Source organism: Chiloscyllium plagiosum, chromosome 32 (genome assembly GCF_004010195.1).
Source record: "Chiloscyllium plagiosum isolate BGI_BamShark_2017 chromosome 32, ASM401019v2, whole genome shotgun sequence".
Lineage (NCBI taxonomy): Eukaryota > Metazoa > Chordata > Chondrichthyes > Orectolobiformes > Hemiscylliidae > Chiloscyllium > Chiloscyllium plagiosum.
The window spans coordinates 22,259,601-22,268,453 of NC_057741.1; positions in this window are offsets into that span (position 1 = coordinate 22,259,601).

Sequence of the window (8,853 nt, forward strand, 5' to 3'; positions counted from 1 at the left end):
AGAACTTGGCAACAGACCCTCAGTTCTCTCATCTATTTGTATAAATTGTAAAATATTGAGCCTCAAGCATTGATTCCTGTGACACGTCTCTGATTAGATCTTGCCAACCTGAAAAAGATTCATTTATGCCTACTCTCTTTTTCCTGTTGGCCAGCCAATCTTCTTTCCATGTAAATACCACCCTCTAAGCCATCATCTTTAATGTAGCATTTTATTAAATGCCTTCTGGAAATGTAAGCATATTATATTAATTAGTGTTCCTGTATCCATAGCACCTTACTCCCTCGAAGAGCTCCAATAGATCATCTAAATAGGATTTCCTCTTTTCAAAACCATATTGACTTTTCCTGATTATTTCGAACTTAACTAAATTCTCTGCAATAACTTCTTTACAATGGCGTCTGACAGTTTTCCTATTACAAATGTTTGCTACCTGGACTCTAGTTTCTGGCTTTCTGTCTCCCTAATAAAATGAAGGATAATTAAACTATTTGTTAATTTCCAATCTAATGGGACCTTCCCCAAATCCAAGCAAGTTTGGAAAATTAAAACCAATGTATTAATCAAGTCACCTTTTTTAAAAAGTTAACAGATCAAGTCCATCAGGATTAGAACATTTTTCAGCCTGCAGATCCAACAATTTACTCAATACACAGCAGTGATTGTAACTTTGCGTTTTTCTCCTCCTTCTATTTCCCTATTTATAGCTGCTCTTTGTATATATCAGAAGGATGAAGCATAACAAAATAAAATAAAAGTATTTTAAGGAATAGCAAGGATGTAAAAGGTTAAAGCAGAAAGCCCCTATTGTGGAAAATTACCGAGAGATCACTATACACATCCAGGACAGATTTCCAAGAGCAGGAAAAGGATGAAGAATAACCCTTTCCCTTTAGGTAAACTGACTAGTTACAAAAGAAAAAGAGACACTGAGTCTGTAATTGTTTGAGATTAGTTGCAATTAGCTAGATAGGACTCCCAAAGACAGTGGGAGTTTCCACATAGTTTCAGGTCATGACACTCAGGTCAAATTTCGGAAGTCAGGGGTCAGGCTTAAACTTTATAATCAATCAGTACACTACATCCATTTACCTGTAACAATAGCTAATGAGAAAGTGAAACTCCAGTGTAATACTCTTAGGAAAATAACTTTCTATAGTTTTTATGGAGCATAAATTTAAATTTAAATGTTTTTCTCCGCTTAACTGTTCTCAGATTGTATCTTTAAAGCTTTGGGCTCTTGAATAGTTTAAACATTTAGTTAGCAGGTAGAACATGAGACATGTCTCACATTTAGAACATGTGACATGTACCAAGCTTAGTGATAGGTAGATTGGTTGCTTAGAATGTGGTGTGTAACTGTATTTTATGTATAAAAGTCATAACTATTTGTAACTCAGTAGACAGCCTTTGAGCTGCACCCCACATGCATGTGAATAAACCATTTCTATCTTGGACTTGGCCTGCTAAGTTTCAACTCTGCTATTTAATGCTGTCTGCTTAGCCTTTCAAACCAAATGGCTACAGAACCTAAACAAAGGATTGAAACTGGATGGACCACTCAGCATTGACTATGACAGAGAGTAATGGTGGAGGGTTGCTTTTTCGACTGGAGCCTGTCATCACTGGTGTTCCGCAGGGATTGGTTCTGGGTCCACTTTTGTTTTTCCTTTATATAAATGATTTAGATGAGAATATAGAAGACGTGGTTAGTAAGCGTGATGATGACAACTAAATTGGTGGCATAGTAGACAATGAAGAAGGAACGGAACTGCATCAAGACGTTATTTCAACGAGCTACATCGCAGTGCAGCACCCAAGGGCTACAAAAAGCAGAGGAACATATCTATATACCGTTTTCGAGAAAAACGGGTACTTAATAAACACAATCCACTGATTCCTCAGAAACAAATCCAAACAAGCAGGCACAACGCAACCAAAGATTACAGCCACTATAGCTATACCTTACATCAAAGACATATCTGAAAAGACTTCCAGATTACTCAGACCCCTTGGCATCATGGTAGCCCATAAACATACCAACACACTTAAAAAGTAACTAATGAACCTAAAGGATCCAATAGATATCAGCAGCAAAAACTAATGTAATTTACAAAATACCTTGCAAGAACTATAAAAAAAACTACATCGGGGAAACTTACCACCAGGAAAAATGAACACCAACTGGCCACAACCCACTATCACGAGTTTCTATACATACAGGCAAAGAAGGACACCACTTTGACTGGGGCAACACACACGTCCTAGGACAAGCAAAACAAAGACACGCACGAGAATTCTTAGAGGCATGGCATTCTATTCAGAACTCCATCAATAAACACATCAATTTAGATCCCATCTGCCTTCCCTTAAAAAAAACAGAAATGACATCATCCACCTTAAGAAATCAAGACCTATAAATAGAGAGGCGAGACAGACCACCAGCGCTTCATCAAAGATTCTCACTGATGTTACCTAGTATGGTGATGAAACATCTGAAAACAAACCTTCAAGCTCAGCGAACTAACTTACATACTAATGAAGAAGGTTTTAGGAGAAAGAGAGGACTGCAGATGCTGGAGATCAGAGCTTAAAAATGTGTTGCTGGAAAAGTTCAGCAGGTCAGGCAACATCATAGGAGCAGGAGAATCGATGTTTCGGGCATAAGCCCTTCTTCAGGAAAGAAGGCTTTCCAAGATTACAAAGGGATCTTGATCAAATGGATCAATGGGTTGAAAAATGGCAGCTGGAGTTCAATCTGAATAAATGAGAGGTATTGCATTTTGGTACAACAAACAGGGGTAGGGCTTATACAATTAATGGTAGGACCTTGGGTAGTATTGTAGAACAGAGGGACTGAGGGGGTCAGGTACATAGTTCTTTGAAGTTTGTGTTACATGTAGACAGGGTGGTTAAAAAAGAATTTGGCACACTTGCCTTCATTGCTCAGTCCTTTGAGTATAGGAGTTGGGAAGCCATGTTGATGTTGTACAGGACATTGGTGAGGCCTCTTCTGGAATACTGTGCCCAGTTCTGGTCACCCAGTTATAGGAAGGATATTATTAAGCTAGCGAGGGCTTAGAAGAGATTTACCAAATTGTTGCTGGGTATGGAATGTTTGAGTGTAAAGAAAGGTTGGATTTGCTGGAAGTTTTTACACTGGAATGTAGGAAACTGAGAGGTGACCGAATAGAAGTTAATGAAATAATGAGAGGTATAGATAGAGTTAATGGTAAGTGCATTTTTCCAAGGACAAGAGATTTCAAGACTGGGGCACATTTTTAAGGTGAAAGGAGAGAGATTTTTAAAAAAGACATGAGAGGCACATGTTTTTATGCAGAGGGTGGGTTGGTGTGTGGAATAGACTTCCTGAGGAAGTGGTGGATGTGGGTACAATTATGAAGTTTAAAAGGCATTTGAATAGGTACATGAATGAGAAAGGTTTAGAGGGATATGGGCCTGGAACAGGCAGGTGGGACTAGTTTAGTTTGGGATTATGTTTGACATGGAGTTGTTGGACTGAAGGGTCTGTTTCCATGCTGTCTGATTCTATCACTCTGTCACTCTATGACAAACCCAGCCCAGTTAAATTTGCTAAGTGCTCCTGACTGACATTAGGGCTTATGTTAAAGTTGGGAGATCTGCCCAAAGGCGGGGATATGGTGGTTTACAGTCTGTAAGAGTTTGGCCAGGGAGTCTTCAACATAGATTCCTGATCTCATGAAGTTTTAAGGTCAATGATGCGTGAACCGTCGCTTTCATTTGTTTCTTTAGGCTGTGTAGCATTTAGATTTGAAACACTAAGTAAACAGTGTTAAATAACACACAAACTCAAGCTAACTCACTAACTAACTATTTGTTCTGAAATCTAAGGAAAAAAAAAACTAAAAGCAACTAAAACAGCTTAAGATTTCTCTCCAGCTCTAATGGCCTTCAGACTGCCAATAAACTAAACTTCTGATGTGGATCTGTTCTTCTGATATACAATCTTTTACAAGCCTCTTGCCCCCCTATTCTCTGACTCATAAAAAGCTCAACTTGGTAGTTGTTTCACCATGTAGTTTTTCTAATCATTTTTCTAATCTTTATCTTAAGTCACGTTAATTCTTGGAAATGTTATTCTGACTACAGATAAAAAAAAACCCTTACAAGTTATCTTAACAGAATTGAAAATCGAATAAAAACCTCTACTTTAGAATCAAGTTCCTAAATAAAAGTCATATATCATAAACTTCTACCACAGAAATACCTTAAGCACCACCAATTATGATGATATTATACAGACTTGGAGAAAATTCTGAAGGAGAGCATTTATCTTCACTTGGAGAAGTAAGGCTTGATCTGGGAGAGTCATCCTGGCTCTGTCAGAGTGAGGTCATGCCTATCAAACTTGATTGAATTTTTTGAGGAGGTGAACAGTTTCTGTAGTTTATTTCGATTTCACTAAAGCCTTTGACAAGGTCCCACATAGGACACTTATCAAGAAGGCAACTGCACATGGGATACAGGGCAATTTGATAAAATGGATTCAAAATTGGCCCAGTTGTAAGAGACAGAGAGTGATGACAGAAAGCTGCTGTAGTGACTGGAAGCTAATGCTCAGGAGTGTACCAATGAATAACTGATAAAACAGACTCCGCAACACAAATGTATAAACATTTCAATTCTATATTCCAGCAGTAAAGGTGACAAACTGTTTCAGGAAAAGAAGCTGAAACACATCACCATCAAAAATGACCAATTATCCTGACGTGGAGGATGACCAATTATCCTAATATGGAGGATGATTTCATTGAAATTTTAAACACGTGTGTTCAACTCTTTAATATATAGATTACTTTTGTGTAAGCAAACTAATCACATAAAATTGGAGCTAACATATATAGCTCTAAAATGAACAGGGACATCAATCTGAGAATTTATCTGTATTGGACTTTGAATTGGATCAAGGCAGCAACAATGTTAATGAATGTACTTGCAAGCAAGGCAGGTTTCCTGTTGTGATCACTCATTGTTTAAGATCAAACTGTTTTTCAGGTGCTCTTTTAGCTGCTTGTTAAATCTTTGTCGCACCTCAAACTCGTGTCATAAAATTTGCACCTGTTTTGACTTTCCTCTTGACTATCGATATGAAAATAGGTGAACCTGAATTCCTGATTGCCACTGTAACTTCAGAGATCATTTCTAGTTGTGTTTGTTGATTCTCTGTGATTTCCCAGCATTTCTCTCTGGAAAAGTTCAAGGACATTCTCCAGGGATGTGAATAAGTGATACTTTCTTTGAGAAATCAGAGATATTTAATGCTGATAATTGTTTACGTGAATTAATGCAGAATGAGGGTGGCACAGTGGCCCAGTGGTTAGCACTGCTGTCTCACAGCGTCAGGGACCCGGGTTTGATTCCAGCCTCAGATGACTGTCAGCTTGGAGTTTGCACACTCTCCACGAGTCTGTGTGGGTTTCCTTCAGATGCTCTGGTTTTCTCCCACAGTCCATAGGTGTGCAGGGTAGGTGGATTGGCCATGCTAAATTACCTGTAGTGTTCAGGGTTGTGCAGGCTAGGTGGGTTACGGGATTAGGGTAGGGTGATGGGTCTGGGTGTAATGCTTTTTGGAGGGTCAGTGTGGACTTGATAGACCGAATAGCCTGTTTCCATAGTTGACATTCAAAGATATTACCAGCACTGAATCCCCACTACTAGCATTGACCATTGACCAGGAGCTGAAATGGACTAGCCCTAAAAGAAATTCTGGCTACAACACCTGGTCAAAGGCTAGGAATTCTAGGGTGACCAACTTACTTCCTGAATTCAGAAAGCCTGTCCACCATCAACAAGGAATAAATGAGCAATGTGATGGACTACCCTCCAATAGCCTGATGGATGAATTCAGTCCCACCAACAGTGAAGAAGCTCAGTGCCAGCCAGGCAAGGCATCACATTGATTGGCACATGTCCTTGATTAGAACATCATCCTCCAATTTAAACTTTCTCTCCCTCCATTACCAACGCACTGAATTTGCACACGTTGTATGTGAATAATCCTTTGATCTTTTCCTTATAAATTCTATGTCTTAGGTCCTCCTGTCTCACTAGCACCGATGAAGGAGCAGCACTCTAAAAACTAGTGTTTTCAAGTAAACCTGTTGGACTATAACCTGGTGTCATGTGATTTTTGATCTTGTCCAACCCAGTCCAACACCAGCATCTCCACAGCATGAGGACTGCAGCAGTTGAAGAGAGCAGCTGACCATCATCTTCTGCAGGACAATTAGGGATGGGAACTAATACAGACTTAGCCTTTGATGCCCACATCCTGCGAAAGAATTTGAAAATAACAGCATTTGGTGCACACACTACACTGACTCAGTGGTTCAAAAGGTAAGTTAATCACCACTAGAATTGGGCCATAAACTTGACCTTTCTCAGAATGTCATATCTTGTGAATGAATAAAAACACAAACTAACTACTTCAATGAGAAGGCCACAATATTCTGCCTAATTACTTGATATAAATATTGTAATATTTTCTAATAGGTTAGTATGATTAAAATAGTCACCATGTTATATATGTTGCAAAAAGGCATTTAAGTCATCAAGTCCATTTAACTGACGTGCCCCATTTTAACATTATTTCTCTAACTGAAATGAACAACTACAGTACAGCATTCAAAAAAAACTGCTACATCATTGACCACAATCAGAGAAACTACAATTTAGAATTTGATGTATTTTGCTAAATAATTGTCAGCAAGTTTTTTCGAATCATTTTATTTGTATCAAATAGTTATAATTCCCAGACAGATGGCCTGGTACAGCGTAGCAGTGGAGGATTTCAGATCCCATTAATGATAACAGATTGGATGCAATGTCCATGCTGTTTGTCCTGAAGGGACAGCAACATTCACAGCAAGATGTTGAAGAAAGCTGTACTTAGCTGTAAATGGAGTATTAGAACCACCTGACACTTGGTCTTTATGATGTGAAAATTAACCCAAAGTTCATCAGATTTATCAAGGTCGCAGCTGGGAATTACGATTCTAAAATTGTCTCCATATTCATCGTGATAGGCAACGGATACCAGTGCCACAGGTGCTTAATTTTACAGTCCCCTGCTTGTCATCCCACCACTTAGGGACATTAAGCTAATGGCCATTGGTAGAGCTTTAATATGTATGTAACATGCAGCTTTCACAATACTGTTTGTTTGCAACCACATCCTGTTACATATTGGTCAAATATGAAACCAACATCTTTTAACTGTCCAACGTAGAAACGCAGAATAGGTACTCTTGTACACGGGACATTTGCTCATTATGTGACAAAAGTTGCAGTGGCAAATGATTTGGGCTGTATCCATCCTTTTCAGGTCAAAGACATACAAATCGTCCCTTACATTATCTGAATGCCTTTAGCATCCCTGGCAATGCTGTCCCCATCTCAGTGCTACTGATGAACTTTGCACATATTAGGAGGCCCCAGGCAATGCTTCAGGCAGCACACCCATTCTCACAGCTAGGCTGCCCTTTAAAGGGAAGCTGCTTATAAGGGTTTCTGCTGTGGAAATTCTTTAAGCCACGCACCAGAGTACCTGGAGACACCCAGCCTTTTGGATGCAGGACTGGAGGTATTAATGGTACGGAATGGTAATTAATGCCATGGTTCCCTGGAGCCCCTTAAGGATCATTCCCAGCAGTGAGTGGGGACATTCCTTCTGCTCCATGCTCCAACTGTATGGTGCAACAAGAACACCGGTAATATTTCCCCCCAAATAGTAATAGCCTATGTATGACGCAATTCTCTGCCATCTCTGTGAGAATGCAACATCACGTAGATAAATACTTCCAAAATCCTCCAGAGTGCAGTTGGAAACTTTCTAATGCAAAAACTTCCTGGCCCATCTCCAGTGTCCATTGTCCAGATTGGTTAAGCAATTCACCAAGATCAGCCATGATCATATTAAATGGTGGAGCTATTTCTGTGAATTGTTCTTCTTATATTTTTAATTGTATGTGTTTGGTCTGTGTGTCTCCACATTATCAAATAATGCTACATGGGCTGTACACATAGTGATGTCACCTATCCTGGGGATGCTGGGAAGGCTTTTATGGTACAACTGGAAATGGTGTAACAGATTGAATTTTGTATCCCATGGCTTTGTTTTACACAAAATGGCGATGGGGAGAGAGGGATGGGATTTGTAGAGAGGGGTGGTGGAGTGGGGGGACGAGACAAAATATTCAAATTACAGTATTTCTCAGAACATTTTTCCACAATGAGTTAAGATTTATATTGCAATTTTCACATTGCCTCCTGTTTAACATTTCTGAGAATGCCAGTGAGAGTTAAAGATGAGAAGGAAATAAAGTGGCATATGGCTTATGCCCGAAACGTCGATTCTCCTGTTCCTTGGATGCTGCCTGACCTGCTGCGCTTTTCCAGCAACACATTTTCAGCTCTGATCTCCAGCATTTGCAGCCCTCACTTTCTCCTATGCATTACATATCACTACATATTACATAACCATATTTATTACTCAACCTTTAGTTTTGTAGTGAATCTCTCTGATCATCGTGATGGTGGTGTTCTCAGGATGGCTTGAACAAGGGAATTCTAAAAGTTCGACAAAATTTGCTTCATTTTGACATTAAAAACAGTAGTAATAATATCAAACAAATTACAGGCATGATTCCTGATGTACATAAATAGAATATTCTGTATGTCATATTTGCCTAAGTAAAATAGATGTGCAGTGTCAGAGATATGGCTCAGGCTTGAAGGGCTGAAGGGCCTGTTCCTGGGCTGTAAATTTTCTTTGTTCTTTGTTAGATAATGTTCCCTCTAAACTGTGCAACT